Source organism: Mesoplodon mirus, assembly GCF_964341445.2.
Source record: "Mesoplodon mirus genome assembly, chromosome: 7".
Classification (NCBI taxonomy): domain Eukaryota; kingdom Metazoa; phylum Chordata; class Mammalia; order Artiodactyla; family Ziphiidae; genus Mesoplodon; species Mesoplodon mirus.
In genome coordinates, this window is record NC_138983.1 from 134,873,755 (window position 1) to 134,891,290 (window position 17,536).

Below are 17,536 nucleotides of genomic sequence, written 5' to 3' on the forward strand. Positions count from 1 at the left end.
GGCCACAACGGTGGGAGGCCCGCCTACTGCAAAAAAAAAAAAAAAAAAAAAAAAAAAAAAAAACTTAGAAAAATAAGAACTTAGAAAAAAATGATAGATTTCAGTAATTAGGAATTTTGAAGATACTGCTAAAACTTCATCCCATATATTTTTATTTAACCACAGACTGTCCTTTTACTATTATTTATGTAATATTTTCCTAAATGGTATGTCTCATTTCCCAAGGTAGGTTGTAAACTTTCTGAGGGAAGAGGCTACATGGTATATTCTTTGGTATCATTTGCAGTGCTTAGTAAAACATTATGAGGATAACTTCAATATAAATATATTTTTCATAGTTTAAATTGATTCAGTTTATCTTAGAACAATACTATGATGTAGACAGGAAAGGTAGTATCTTTATTTTACTGATAAGAAAATTTAGAAAGAGTGAGGTCAAAGAATTTATCTAAGAACATACGTTTTGGTCAAAGAAGCCTGGATCCAATATTAGCAGTAAATCCTCAGTAAATATATATTGAATAAAGAAATTCATCTTAGGGAAGTGTTGTGAGTACAGAGCAAAAACAGAAGAGTAGCTTAATGAATTTACAAAATAGTCAAAGATTTTAATACTTTTAGAACTGGAGGTTATTTCCCTCCAGAAATTTCATATGACATCCTCCTCCTCCTCCTCATCATCATCATCGTAAGCAACAAGTTTCATCTATTTAGCGTTTACGATATCCTAGCACTACATTAAACATGTGCATGCATTATTTTATCTAATACTCATTATTCATATACCTATCATATCATAAGTGAGTTTTCACGAAAGAGTGAGCATTAAGAGCAACTCAGCATCCCTTCCCAGTCTACACTCTACCAGAAGTAACCACTATCCTGACTTCTAACATCACAGATTAGTGCTGCTTATATTTGAATGCCATATAAATGGGATTATATAATCTGTGCTCTTTTGTGCTTAGCTTCTTTTTGTAAACATTATGTTTGTGAAATTTCCTCCACATTGTTACATATAGCAATAATTTATTTATTATCATTGTTGTATAACATTTCATTTTGTGTTTTTCGACTGCCTCCTAACATACTACCCTAAAATGCAGTGGCTTAAAGAACAACCATTTTTACTATATCTCATAATTTTGTGGGCCTAGAAGTTGGGCAGAGCTTGGCTAAGAAATGTTCCTGCTCCATATGGCATCAACTGAGGTCACACATTGATTGGTATGTTACCAATAGATGGGCTTGTCTGGAGGATTTAAGAAAGAGTCTTCGAATTCTAGCCTCTTGATAGAAATGGCTAGAAGGCTGGGTTTAGCTGGGACTGTCTTATTATAAATTAAAAACTTCTGTGAAAGACACCATTAAAATGTTAAGAAAATAAAAAGACAAACCACCAATTGGAGAAAATATTTGCAAATCACATATCTGATGTGATAGGCAGAATATTGCCCACTCCCTCCATGTCCATGTCTTAATCTCTGAAACCTGTGAATATGTTACTTACAAGACAAATGTGGCTTTGAAGATGTGACTTAGTTAAAAACCTTGAGATGGGAGAATATTCTGGGTTATCTAGTAAATTCAATCTAATCGCAGAGATCCTAAAAGCAGAAAACCTTTCCCACTAGAGTCACAGGGAGGGAGACTAGGTAAGAATGGTCATAGAGATTTGATATTGGGGCTGTGAAGATGGAGGAAGGGAGACATGAACCTAGGAATCTGGGCAGCCTCTAGAAGCTAGAAAATCAAGGAAGTGGATGCTCCCATAGAGCCTCAAAGAAAGAATAGAGTCTTGCTGACCCCTTCATTTTAGCTCAGCAGAATTCCTATAAGACTTCTGACCTACAGAACTACAAGATAACAAATTTTTATTGTTCCAAGTCACTAAGTTTATGAAAATCTGTTATTGAAGCAAACAAAAACTCATACATGTGATGAAAGGGTTGTATGCAAAATATACAAAACAGTAATTCAACAATAAGAAAGCAAAAACCCAATTAAAATATGGGCAAAAGATCTACATATATTCTTCACCAAAGAAGATACACAGAAGCCCAGTAAGCATGTGAAAGGATGCACAGCATTATTTGCCATTAGGGAGTGCAAATTAAAACCACAATGAGATACCATTATCCACCTAATAGAATAACTAAAATCCATCCAATTTCTGGCAAGAATTCAGAGCAGCAAATGCTCTCATCATTGCTGATGGAAATGCAAAATGGTACAGACACTTTGTAAGATAGTTCCAAAGATAGCTTGGAAAATACTTTTTCTTACAAAACTAAACATAGTTTTACCATAATAACACACTTAGGTATTTACCCAACTGATTTGAAATTTTATGTGTACACAAAAACCTGCACATGAATGTTCATAACGGCTTTATTCATAATCTCCAAAAACTGGAAGCAACTAAGATATTCTTCAATAGCTGAATGGTAAACAAATTAGTATATCCATACAGTGGAATATTATTCATATATAAAAAGAAATGAGCTAGCAAGTCATGCAAAGACATGTTCGAGTCTTAAATGCATTTTACTAAGTGAGAGAAGCCAGTCTGAAAAGGCTACATACTGTATGATTCCATTTGTATGACGTTCTAGAAAAGACAATACTGTAGAAATGGTAAACAGATTGGTGATTTCCAAGGGCTCAGGGGAGAGAGGGTAAATAAGTGAATTACAGGGGATTTGTTAGGGTGGTGAATTCATTCTGTATGATGTAATGAAGAATTATAACAACATGAAGAATGAAGAATGCATAGCAACATTCATGTGCCAAAATCCATAGAACTTGGTGGCACAAAGAGTGAAACTTAATGTGTACACATTTTTAAATATCATTTAAGAGTTTAGGGAAATCTCAGGATGGACTACTGGATGTGACAAATGATCTAAGTGTATTACAACTTCATTGAAGTGGGTGGCAGGGGAAAGATGCTGAACTAAATAATTTTGGAAATGAGTGGAGTCTTAATACTAAAGGCCAAAGGAACTGTACATAATTATTGCACTCTAGTTGATAAAGTTACTTCCCTCTGCAGTGTAGGTTAACAATTCTGAAACCACTATACATCTATACTGAAACTGAACAATTAAGTTAAAAGATGGTGAAAAGTGGGGTCCAATTTTCCTAATATTGGAGTGAGATGCTACAAAAAAGCAAAGGAAGAAACTAGAATGATCCATGTTATAATGAGTAGTGTAATATAGTTATTAAGAATGATAACTGGGATCCTGGGAGAGAAAAAGAACATTATGTCAAAACCAAGAAAATCTACATAAGGTATAGACTTTACTTAACAATACTGTATCAATGTCTGTTCATTAGTTGTGACAACTGTACCATACTAATGTAAGATGTTAATAAGAGGAGAAATGGGGTGTAGGCGATATGAAAACTCTCTGTATTTTCTAATCAATTTTTCTCTAAAGCTAAACTATTCTAAAATTAAATTTTTACTTTAAAAACCATGAAAGATAATTTATAGATCCAGTAAATAATATACTTCATGTCCCTCAAAATTATAGATAATTAAGCAAAATGAATGAGACTTTGAAATAAATTGCTTAAAATCCTCAAAGAGATATAAGAGGAAATAGTGTTTAAGCAAAAAATAAAATAAAATAAAGGGAGTTTCTAAAACCAGTTCAGGAAGATATGAAAAAGAGCCAAAACATGTTATTTAGAAAGACATGGCCTTAGTCAATTAGTTTGACTCAACTAAAGGAATTTTTCAGACACCCTCAGGTCTCCCTTGATTTGGTTGCTATGCTCACTGTGACCTTGATTAAATTCTATGGGCAGTGTTAAGGAATTTAAGCAGGTGAGTGTCATGTGCTATATCTTGTTCAGGATTGGGTTGAATTTCAGAAAGCTAAAGAGTGGGGAATTAGATAAAGGTTTTCCTAATACTTCAAGTGCAAACACATTACATATAACAAAGGCTGAAGTAAGAAGAAGATGGAAAGGAGAGTATAACTTTTAGACATATTGAAGAGGTAGAATCAACTGATCTTGGTGATTGTATATTCAGGTATATTGAGAAAGAAGTGTTAGTATTAAGTATGACTATGTTAACAATGAATCTATTAACTGAAACAAAATATGTACATTCACTGATTCATTGCAGAGACGGTTATTATGCACCTATTATATACCCATGCATAAAGTTAGGTCCTTGAGATAAAGCACTGAATAAGGCAAATGCAGTTCCTGCTCTCGTGGAGCTCACGGTCAATTTGGGAAAGCATATAGTAACACATAATTATTTAAACAAGGCTTAACATGAAATATGCTATGAAAAAGTGCTTTTACGGATTAAGGTGATGATATCAACAGTGAGGGTTAGAGGAGCTTTGCTGAGTGATGGAAGAAGTAGGAAAAGAAAAGAATGTTACGACAAAAAGCTAACGATTCTCATTTTGGAGGCTTTAACATAGAGCTTTTGATGTAAATTGCCTCTCGATAGATAAAAGATGCCCACATTTTGCCCACATTTCCTTCAGTCAGGTGAGGAACACTAAAAATCATTTTGTATCACAGGTTGCCAGTATCACCCCTAGTCCATGTAGATCATGACATTTTAGTGCTTATCACACACAGGAAAAAAAGAAAAGAAAAAGAAAAAATCATAGAAGAATGGAACAAGCATTAGGGAAAGTAAACATTTGGATGGGGAGCCATGTTGGCACCATAGTTGGTTTTTTGTTTGTTTTGTTTTTGTCTTTTAGAGAAGCCATTCTCATTGTTTCTGGGATGAAGGAGACAAGAGTCTCCTAGAGGCAGGTGCACTGACCTCAAGAACTGTAGAGTCTCTTCCAGCATCCAAAAACATAGACACCTGCTTTCCCTGATCCCCACCTTACAAACAATGCCTTCTCTCTACCAGACTAAATTTTTTCCACTATCTTTAGCTCATATCCCAATCCAGATTCCTGGTTTAAAAGCTACATTTCTAAAGACTCTATTATCAGGAAATGATAAAACAGGAAGTAGAAAAAATTCCAAGTATGGAGAGAATTATCTTTTCTGTAATTCTAACCCTCTCTTAGCCATTAGCACTGGTTCTAAAATTGAGATAATAAGCAATTGTACAGGGTTTTTTGAGGGTTACATGCAATAGTGCATGTAAATTTTTTAACAGAACAAGGAACCAAATGTCAGCTGTGATTATAACTATTACTAGTATCATTATTGTTATGCAACCATTATCCCCATCTTGACCTTAGAAAGTTGTATGTAAAATGTGGATTCCTTATTTCCCCTAATCAGTTTCCTTCCTCTTATTTCCAAGTAAATTTAAATCTTTACATACTTTCAAATAGCTTTTTTGTGGGGGGGAATTATTTGTACAGATTTAATTTTTTTTTAACTTGTATTGTCTCATTTAGGAAAATGCAGGGTAAGGGAAAAATAAAACACTTCTATATCTGGCGACAAACTGAAATTAATGTTTATAAAACAGATCATCTTTAGAGGAAACTTTTTCATTAGATGCATGATGAGCTCTTGCAGCCTATTTTGTGCATAGAGTCCAGATGAGGCCTGGAGAGCCTTGTCACATAGGCCAACTCCAAAGTCGCAGGTCACCTGGGAAGACTGTTTTCCATAGACTCCATATGGAGGCCACCTAGTTGAAGATAACTTCCTTTATCAATAGTGGTCTTAGGGGGAAGATGAGCTGTACCATTCTGTCACTGGAAGATCCAACAGGAAGCTGCATGGCTGAAACATTTTTGGTGGGTAAGGAGTATCTCATCATTCCTGGAACAGCTGTCACACACAAGGTAAATGGGGTGAGCCAGCATGGAAGACTTGGAATAGCATCTGGGCTCTTCACCTCCTGGTGTCCTGGCTGAGTCGGTAGGAGTTCATGGGGTTCTCAGGGGCATGTTAAGCTCAAGAGCATTTGATTCTAGTAATTACCCGGGAACCATCTGACTAATCTGCACACCTAACATACAGTGTTGAAGACATTATTTCTAGGGAGTGATAAATGGCAACTACTTAATTGTTTGGAGAAAAGGTGGTGTAGTTTCAATTTGGCCTGGTTCCCAGTCTGGATAACCACGAGTGCCTTCCAAAACAGCATCAATAATAACACTCTGTAGACAGCTAGACCCCATTCCACTGATATTTCCTAGAGGCAGTATTTCTCATATATTCTCAGGGGAGGGCTAATATAGTATTCCTAATCTATTTTTCGCACTAGGGAAAATTAGATATATGAAAGCAAAGGCAAATGTTCAAAGTCATACAATGAATATCAATGCTAGAGGCAAAAATGAAACCCAGGTAACCAGCCCCTTAGTAAGCTAGATTACATGAGTATAAATGGCTTAGGATATTGAATTTGAAGAGGTTTTTTTGTTTGTTTGCTTGCTTTTTCCTGAAATGGGAGTGAGTAAGGATGTTGGGTATTGGGTACTTACAAACACCTAGCACAGTCCCTTGTGAATCCTAAGTGAATCAATGCTCATTTCCTTCCCCTACCTTTCCCTCCTCTTCCTTACCTTTCTCCTTTGAATTTTCATCTCTGGAAAAAAATACTTTAATCTCAGCTAAATCCTCCAATGATTCTCTCCTAGAATTAAACAAAATATTTCTCTCTCCTTCTTTTTTCCCTCCCTCCCACTCCCTTCTCTCTCCTAATTCCATCCCCCACAGGTATTCAAGGTGACAGAGATGGTATCTGGGAAAAAGCTAACTAATCAAAGTCAACAGATAGTGATGCAGAACAACAGATCCTCGAAGATATGAGAGCATCCCTTTCTCCTTTGGCCTTTGGAAACTTGAGAAAACGGGAAAATCACTCCTGTGGGTTAGTGTTTGATTTTCACAACTTCATGTTTCTCTCCTTGGCCAGTCCCACCACCTGCCTGTGCCTGACTTGACAGAGTTAAGGTTAGCCTGACAGGAAGTGCTGAAAGGATGTCAACAGAAAAGTTCCATAAAAGAGCACGCTGTGCTCACAGCCAGAGTTTTCTCACACACCTGTCCAATTAAGAATTTGGGCTCATCCTGAATAAATTATATTGCCGCTTTTACTCTGAAGTGAAAGAAGATGCTGTGTGGTCCTGTTTGAGCCAGACTCCTCCTGGGACCGTGGGAAATGCACCTGGCCCAACGACCGAGCAGAGTGGTGCTCACCTGTTCCATCCAGGTGTGCAGCAAGCTCCATGGTTGCATCAGTACATGCCACCTGGCAACAGCCTGGAAGAGGGCCAAATGCTTGCTCTCCAGCAGATCTCTGTGCTCAGAATTTTTCTTCAGTGGTCAATTATCTGTACTGGTCTTCATGAGGTCTGAAATGTATTTCTGCTAAATGGTAGGGAATCCTACACACTAGCCAACTGGTTCAAGTTTGAAGCTGTCATTTTTAGTTGTCTTCTTCAAGGGTGGACACTTTCAGTAAATTTCAGTGAATTTAGCAGTGCCAAAATACAGAAATTCTTATAATGTTACTAATGTCTTAATGCTTTATGGTTTGTGCTCACCTTCATGATCATACCCCACATTAGTGACAACGCCCTTCCCTCTTACTATGTTTGTACACTCACACACACACACACACACACAAATCTACTTGCCATCAAGGAGGATAGCACTGTGTTAGCCACAGTTGGGGTTTTTTCCACAGTATAGTTTGGAGTGAGGGAGGACCCAGGTTAAACACAAGTTGTGTTTATGACCAAGATTCTGACTGAGGAAGGATCCAACAGGAAGGAATAAACGTGAGGTGCATAACTTTGGTCCAATGACAATGTTTCAGACATCGGGAAGAGCTAGAGCTTCCTAGCAAAATGTAATATCTGCTACTCAGATTTGCTCACTGATTTAACTTCCATAAACTTAGGAAAACTAAAAACAAAAAACAGCCACAAGTAAGAAACTGTAAAAACTAATTAACTCAACTTATGTGAGAATTAAATAGGCAGGATAGTGTAACTCTGTCACTTATTTAATAAAATGAAGCAGAGATGGGAGGGACCAATTTCATGTTGAAGAGCCACAGCTTCCAGGTATCAAAACTGCCTCTCCTGACCATTCTCCACCCACATAAGTGCATTAGTGATCACGGCTCTGCGGGCCGAAAGAGCATGTGTGTGTGTGTGTCTGTGTGTCTGTGACAGTCTTGGAAGTAGCAGCTCTGGGACCATGAGGCAGGAGCCTCCTTGATGTGAATCTTCATACTGACACAGCAGTGAGGATACTGAGACACCCCCAGGTAGTCATAACAGCAGCAATGTCCCCATGATGGAGGACAGTAGAAAGTGATGTGGCAGGAGTCATGCAGAACTTGCAAAATAGACAGGAAATTCCCAGACATGGCTAAAGGTGTTGCTTTAATAGCAGGTGGGGCTCAAGTCATAAATACATGATATACTCCCTCATGTTTTATTCCCAAGTAGATATGTCCTAAAGAAAGAGTATTAGCCATGGAATAGTGAAATGTTAGGGTTCAAAATTGCCTGAGAAAATTCAAGAGAAATGCAGTGGACTATTGAAGGTCACATAGCTTATAGAGGTAATGCTATGAGTAAAAACACAGCAATTGTGTCTCTTAGTGAGTTAATCTTCTTGTTGCATTTGTGCAGGATTTTTTTTTCAATGCCTTAAAGTACAACTACCTATGAGTGGCAAGGTAGCTCAGTGTTTATAAGCATGGTCTGAAGGCTGACTGCCGGGGTTTGAATCCTGGCTTCACCTGTTACTAGCTGTGTGACTTTGCACAAGTCCTTTACCCTCTCTGTGCTTCACTTTCCCTGGGTATAGTAATAGAACCACATCATAAAGTTTTAGAATAAAATAAATTCTTATGAGTAAATCTGTTAGACAAAAGTTTATATGAGTAAATCTCTTATACAAAGGATTGAACTGTTTTTGGTCTCAACATAATTCTAGAAGCAGTTATAGAGCTCTAACATTTCTAACTCAATGGATAAAAAACAGGGACATAGAATTTAAGTAACTTGGAATAAAATAGCTATAAACACCCACCATACACATACACTTAAAGGTGACTGCCAGTTAAGAGTCAAGAATGACACCTAAGAAAGAGTTCAAATTAAACCAGAACTGTATGTGATCCATTGATGATTTTAAGTCATAATGTGCCAATAGAATGGAATAGACCTCTAGGAAGCCAGCAAGTGTTGCTATCATTGTCAAATATATTTACAAAAATATTTTATTGAAGTGGTAGAAAGTTAAAATTATTGAATTGTTGAGTCTCCAAGCAGAATTTTAGGAAGTGTTTATTTTTTTTATTAACTGCAAACCTTCATATCCATCATTCCTATTATTTAAGTCAACTTAGAAGGAGTGGCAATCACTGCTTTTCATCACAGAGTGCCTTGCAAAATTAGTCATGCAGCAGGGCATTGTCAAGCAGATTCAGTTCTCCCTTAGAAACTTTCATTTATTTATTCATTTACAAGATTTTTATTGAACTCCTACTATTTATGGACACACTAAACAAGGAGCTGAGGACATAAGGTTACAGCCAACAGTGAGTACCCAGCATTGAGGAAAAAAGAGATGTCACCAGAAAACTAGAGCACAGCTGGACAAATGCTCTGATGGAAAAACACAGGAAATAGCAATCATGCCTGGTGTGTGTGTAAGTGGGGGCCCAGGTCTGGGGGATTTTTTCAAGGGAAAGAAGGAGCAAAAGGGACATAAGGCCTGATCTGGGTTCTTATGGATGAGTGGCAGTCAGCCAGGCATAAGCAGTGAACAAAGAATATTCCACACAAGGAAAGCCCAATGAAATCAGGGAGGCAAGAATGAGCATGTATGCTTTGGGAGAGTCTATGCAGCTCAGTAACTGGACACTGGGTGAGAAGGAGGTGGGGAGAGATGAGACTGCAAAGGTAGGTGTAAGGAAGACATAAGATCATGAGGAACCTTGTGTGCAGTCCAAGTGGTTTGGACCTCACTCATTGGAACATAATGCAAAGAAGTCACAAATACTGGAAATGTTTGTGGTCAAAGCAGAAGTTTTGGGTGCTTGACAGAGAACAGCTTATTGACCTCAGTGATGTGGAGTGTGCAGCAGAGCATAGTGAAGCCAGACTGCCTGGGTTAAAGCTGGGCCCATACTTAGTAGCTCTATGACCTTGGTCACATTGTCTAAGTGTTTTGTGACTCAGTTTTCTCACCTGTAAATAGCACTTTTGCCGAGGGCTGTTTAGAGGATGCAATAAGTCTGCACATGTACAGCTATTAGAACAGAGCAAGGCATGTAGTAAATATTTGATAAATGTAAGCTCTTACTATTAATACAACATCACTCTGACTGGGGACTATGGAGCTCCTCTGGTGTAAGCTGGGAACTTTAGCAAAAGCTGTGGGGGAAAGATCAACTCTGTCCTACAAAAATGAGGAAGGAACATCAGTAGCAGAAGGAACATCAGTAGCAAAAGCAACATCATCTACAACAAATAAACATCCATTGAACATTTGTTACTCCAAGCAAAGAACTTAGTTTGATGGAGGAAGTTGGCTTGCTACACGGCTAGTTACTGAAACAAAATAAAGAAATCAGCTATTTTAAATTTCCTTAGATATCTGTATTTAAAGCTTTTAAAAAGTAAATGTAGGGCTTCCCTGATGGCGCAGTGGTTGAGAATCTGCCTGCCGATGCAGGGGACACGGGTTCGAGCCCTGGTCTGGGAAGATCCCACATGCCGCGGAGCAACTAGGCCCGTGAGCCACAACGACTGAGCCTGCGCGTCTGGAGCCTGTGCTCCGCAACAAGAGAGGCCGAGACAGTGAGAGGCCCGCGCACCGCGATGAAGAGTGGCCCCTGCTCGCCGCAACTAGAGAAATCCCTCGCACAGAAATGAAGACCAAACACAGACAAAAATAAATAAATAAATAAATAAATTTAAAAAAAAAAAAAAGTAAATGTAATATGTTTCTAATACAAAATTTTAAAAAGATGAAAGGTAATAAAATTAAAAAGAAAAAGCCTTCCTCTTTTCCCTGCCTGGCCTCCTGGAGGCATCCTTTCTTCCTTTGTGGTAACTAGTTTTTATTTTGTTTTCTTTTGTTTTGCTTTGTTTTTCCATCTTGGTGCTCCCCTGTCTAGGAATGATGTATCATTTTACACACAGAGACAAAACACATATGAACACAAACTGATATTGATAGAATGATATTTTATATAAATAAGATACACTGAAATGTAACTGTTTAAAACTGAAACAAGAGGGGACTGAGGCAGGATCAAGATGGCAGAGTTAGAGCACATGGAGCTCACCTCCTCCCAAGAATACATCAAAAATACATCTACATGTGGAACAATTTTCACTGAAAATTAACTGGAAACTGACAAAAGGACTCCTGTGCAACCAAGGCTGTTAAGTCAGATACACACGTAATTGGGTAGAAAGGGAAGAAAAGTAATTGGGTCAGGACCTGTTTCTCAGAGGATAGGGGAGATACCATGGGAAGACATCCATCCTGAGGAGTGAGCAGGTCAAGCCACACTTTGTACCTCAGCCCTGGGGTCCTATGTGGAGGAGACACCCCCCTTGGCTGGTTGGAGGGTTGCCAGGATAGATAGAAGGGCTGTGGGAAGGCTGAACTCCACTCAGGTGGAGTATGCACATGCTGGCTAGCCTGTGAGGCAGAGTGGAGAGAGGTCTTCTCTAGTGGCTGCCCCACTGCACATCCCAGCCGAAGCTGAGAGAGTGCTCCATCCCCGCTCACTCCATACCATAGCACAGCCCTGGATCTGGGGCATCAACAAGTGAGGAAACGTCTCAAGTGTGGGACGCAAAAGTGACCGTTGCCAGGGTGGAACTTGGGTGGGGTGTGGTGGCCATTGTTAGCGCTTACTCAAGCAGTGCATCAAAAGCCTCCAGATTTCTGAGGGCAGCTACCCCACCACAGTGCACCCCCCAATACATGCTGAGAGTCCATAAAGGCTCTGCTTGCCCTGAGGAACAATTCCAAAACAGATGAGAGTGGTGGAGGCTGGAAATAGTGATCAACTGTGGGCAATAAAGGGGACTTGCCCCCAAGACTCATATGAACAGAGCCACAGGTGCTTGAACAGGCAGACCTTTGTCTGCGCATGGACCCCACTTTTTCAGCACTTGCCTTTCTGCAGCATGGGTCCCGGTGATGGGAGAGGGAAAAACAGATGCTTAAGGAGAACAGAACCTGCTCAGGCCAGACCCTCAGGGATTCTGCTCCAGCCACTGGGGAACGGACTCTACCTTCCCCATAGAGAGGTGACAGCCACTGAGCAGAGAGGAAGTTCCGCTTCACACCAAGGTCCAGCATAAGTCTCCCTTCCCCAGCCCCACCCCATACCAAGGTGACAGCTGCCAGCACATCCTGAGGAAAGACATGACTGGTATCCACATCAAATCCTGCCCGACTGGCAAAGGTACTGGGCACACACAATCTGCACAGGGACACCCTCACATAACAACACCCCCTCAAGACAGAGACTGGTAACTGTTTCACCTAAATTCATAGAGGTAGAGAAAGTTAAGCAAAATGAAAGCACAGAGGAGCTACTCTCAACTGAAAGAGCAAGAGAAAACTCCTGAAAAAATAATGAAACAGAAATAAACAATTTACCAGAAAAAAATTCAAAACATTGGCAATAAAAATGTTAACTGAATTAAGGGAAAGAACTGATATAAACAATGAACACTTCAACAAGAAACTAGAAAATATATATTAAAAAAATAGAAATGAATTCAATAGCTGAAATAAAAAAAGAAACACACTAGAAGGAATGAATAGCAGACTAAGTGATACAGAAAAATGCATAAGTGATCTGGAAGATAGAATAATAGAATTTACCAATCAGAACAGCAGAAAGAAAAACAATTTTTTTAAATGAATGCATTTTAAGAGATCTGTGGGAGAAGAGTATAAACACTCACATTATAGGAGTCCCAGAAGGAGAAGAGAGAGAAAAGGGGACAGAAATATATTTGAGGAAATTATGGTTGAAAACTTCCCTGAAGAAGGAAAGAGATATTCAGGTACAGGAAGCACAGAGGGTACCAAACAAGATGAACCGAAACAGACCCAAACCAAGACATGGCAAAATTTAAAGATAACAGAATTCTAAAGGCAGCAGGAGAAAAACAAAGAGTCGTATACAAGGGAATCCCTCTAAGGCTATCAGCTGATTTCTCTGAGGAAACTTTGCAAGCCAGCATGGAGTGCCATGATATATTAAACGTGTTGAAAGGGGAAAAACTTGCAACCTAGGATACTCTACCTAGCAAGATTATCATTTAGAATAGAAGGAGAGAGAAAGAAATTATCAGATAAGCAAAAACTAAGAGTTCATCCATAGTAAACCTATACTATAAAAATGTTGAAGGGTCGGGCTTCCCTGGTGGCGCAGTGGTTGAGAGTCCACCTGTCAATGCAGGGGACATGGGTTCGTACCCTGGTCTGGGAGGATCCCACATGCCTTGGAGCAGCTGGGCCTGTGAGCCATGGCCGCGGAGCCTGTGCTCCGCAACGGGAGACGCCACAGCAGTGAGAGGCCTGCGTACCTCAAAAAAAAAAAAAAAAAAATGTTGAAGGGTCTTCTCTGAGTGGAAAAGAAGTAAGAATCTATAGGAAAGAGGAAATCCCACTCAGAAAGACAGATATATAGTAAGAACTGAACATCATCACTTAAATAAACCAGTGTGTATCAACAGATGAAGATTTTATATATGATATATACATGGAATATTATATATGTATATGAAATATTATATATGTATATGGAACATTACTCAGTCATAAAAAAGAATGAAATTCTGCCATTTACAGCAGTGTGGATGAACCTAAAGAATATTATAGTTAGTGAAATAAATTATAAAGACAAATACTGAATGATATCACTTATATGTGGAATCTAAAAAATAGTACAAACAAATGTATATAGCAAAACAGAAACAGACTCACAGATATGGAAAGCAAACTAGTGGTTACCAGTAAGGAGAGGAAAGAGGGGATGTCCACATTAGGGGTAAGGGATTAAGAGATGCAAACTACTATGTATGAGATACCTAAGCAACAAGGATATATTGTGTAACCCAGGGGATTATAGCCATTATCTTGTAATAACTCTAAATGGACTATAATCTGTAAAATACTGAATTATTATGCTGTGCACCTGAAATTAACATAATATTGTAAATCAAATATACTTCAATTAAGAATAAATAAATGCACAAATAAAAATTATAAAATTTAGAAAGGTTTCTCCAATCATCAGCACCTAAAGAGTTTTGAAATCAAGATTGAACATTGATTCTTATCCAGCATACAGTAATATCATATTTTGTCTTTTAACCTTTAATCTGCTAATTAATTTTGAAAAATCCTTGTGTTCCTGGGATAAAATATAATTGATAAAAATTTAAATAATTAAAAATTAATCAATATATATTGTAGCTCTTTCAATAGCAACATATACAGAACCATCTCATTCTTTTTAAAACTACATCCTGTTTCATTATATGGATATATAATAACTTTTAAGTAGTCCTGTATTGATGGAGTTTAAATTTTTTCCAATGATCTACTTTTATATGCAATTCTGAAATTTATATGCTAGTTCATACATTATTTCACACAAAATAAATAGTACCTATAGGTGGTATTTCTGAGTCAAATTAAGTGGATTTTTATAAGTATAGTAAAATTATACTTCTGAAGAACTTGTGGACTTACTCTATTTCAAAAATCCCAAGTAAAACAAAAGAATGTAGTTACTATTTTATTATATGTAAATTTAGGTTAAATGCAAAATAAAGCATAGTCCTCTTTTGTTATGTTCTTTATACATATTTTGTCAGTTCCATTTGCACATAAAATATATATGCCCATTTTTAAAACCTAGAATATACTTTTACTATTTCAAATGAGTATAGCCTTTTATAGTTGTATCTTTTTTGTTGTTGCATTAAATGGTCATATCAATGGTTTATTTGGTGCTGAATTCTTGTTCTGAAATGCAGCTCCAAATCCTAACACTAGTTTCTAAAACACAAATTTGGTCATGTCAATTCAGTGCTTTAAACCCTTTAGTGGTTTCTCACAGCCTCCAAAAACCTACTAGGTCAAAAAACCCAGGCAGACTCTTTGTACAAAGTCAAGCAACTTCATCCACTTTATATTCTATGTGCTCAAAGAGACATTCACACATAACACAATGGGAATGGCACCTCTGGAATTGGGCAGTGGAACAAGCCCGAAAAAAATGCTCAGACCCACTCCTTTAAAGGGTCCAAGTGTCCAAGGGAAAACCCACAAGCATGACTTTGAAGAGGAAAGCACATGAAATTTGAAATCAGACCGACCTGTACTTGACTCTTTCTGTATTTAAAATGTCACTCGACTCTCCTTTCCATTTGTATAAAATAGTGAAAGTAATACAGTATATAAGTAACTCCAAGAAATTTTGTAATAAGTAAATTAGGTAACACCTACAAATACGTGTTCTATAATTTTTGTTTTTTCACATCTCATCTTTTCCAGTCACAGGACATAGCTATAATGGCAGAAATTGATTTTAAGATTTTATAGTTTTGATGAGGAATCTGCAAAAGACAACCTGTAGACCAAATACTGCCCATTGCATATTTGGGGGTGGTCCATGACTGTGAGCTGAGAATAGTTTTACATTTTTAAATGTTTTTAAAAATCAAAAGAAAAATAGTATTTTACGATATGTGAAAATTGTATGAAATTCAAATTTTATTATTCATAAATAATCAGAACACACTCGTTTTTTACTTATATATAGTCTATAATTGCTTTCACACTACAATGGCGAGGTTATGTCATTGTGACATAGACAATGCTGCATACACATTGCAGCAGAGACTGAAAAGCTTAAAATATTTACTGTTTCCTGACTCCTGACCTAGTCAATGCTATTATAATGTGTTTATACATATATACACATAAATGTACACATGTTCATATGTGTATGTATTTCCATATTTAGTGGTGATATAAGCTATGTGAATTAGCTAAAATATTTTAGACATGCTCCATCCTTGCCTAGATGGGATGCTGGGATAAAGAGTGGCCTATCACCTGTACCATGAGGAGACATCCAAAGTATGTTTCTTAAGTGGTCCTATGTCCAAACATGGAATTGAGGGATTTCTGTTTGGCTAATAATGACTGTAAGCATAACAGAATCTTGACTTTGGAAAGTTATTGTGAATGCCTTGGATAAATCTTTTATAGTGGTGTAGTTGATCATCCAAGACTATCAGATAATCAGAAATTCACTGAGCTTTCATAAGTGGTTGCATGAACAGTTTTGTGCCTCCTTACTAATGAATGTTTGCTCAATAAATGTCTATATGAGTGATAGAATTTGGTCTGAAGTTTTACTTTATTACCATGTGTTAGTGAGATTGTAGATATGTAGCTAATTCTCACCTACTTCAAACTACTATCATTTCCAAAAAAAAAAAATCAAAGCATTGCACATCATCAAATTGACTGGAGGAAGTTCCTAAACCCACTTCACATTTTGCTGACAGATGTTTCACACTTAACTAGTAAACGATAAAATAATTATTGAATATATGCACATCCTTTAAAAAAGAATCTTCAGTAGAGCCTTCTCATTTAAAGAGATTTAAAATGTTATAAAACTACATTTTATCTTACTTTTATCTTTCTGGGTTCTAAATATATGGGTACGAATTCAGTGAAGAGCCTTCAACAGGAATATTAAATGACTGAAAGCAGAACATGAAAAGCAGTGAAAGACAGGACCTGTGGGTATTATTTCCATGAAGAAAGAGAAAATGAGTTGGCTGACCCAACCAGTCATCTAGTTTCTCCCTCTCTCTTGTTCTCCATCACTTGTACCTTTCACTGGGTTTATAAGAGGCAAATGAATAATTGTTTTGTTGATCTTCAAATGTATAAAACATTCTCTTCTTTAGAGTGATTAGCTGAAATATTGGTGTAAATTAGTTTCATCAAACTCTTTGCATCCTAAAATTAGTTGTTTTGTGTTTATTCTTTAATTCAACCAATAGGCATTTAGTTACTACCCACAGGGTGCTGGGAAATTTTCTGGAAAAGAATGATACCCCCAAATTCACATTTTGTAAGGCTTTATAGCTTAAACAGATCTTTCACAGTACACTACCTCTAATTTATCTTTATACAGTCCAGATTTCCCCAGGCCCCCTCCAGCCTGTGAGTGGAAACATCAACAGAAATAACTCAGGCTCTACCAGCTCACTGCCCCCACCTATACGGTCAAGTACATCAAGATTCCCCGTCGCTCCCTATACCCATCATTTCTGGGAGGACCCAAGGGTGTTCTTATGTAATGGTGAAAGAAATGGGAGTCATTTAATGCCCTCATTTTCAGTGGTATCCAATGCTCATAAAGTCACCAAGGAGTGATGAGCCACTCTCCCACTGACCCTAGCACCCTGCCTCCTGAGATACAAGTAATATGGATGCCCTGTCCTTATTCTCCATCCCAAAGAAACCTAAGTGGTAC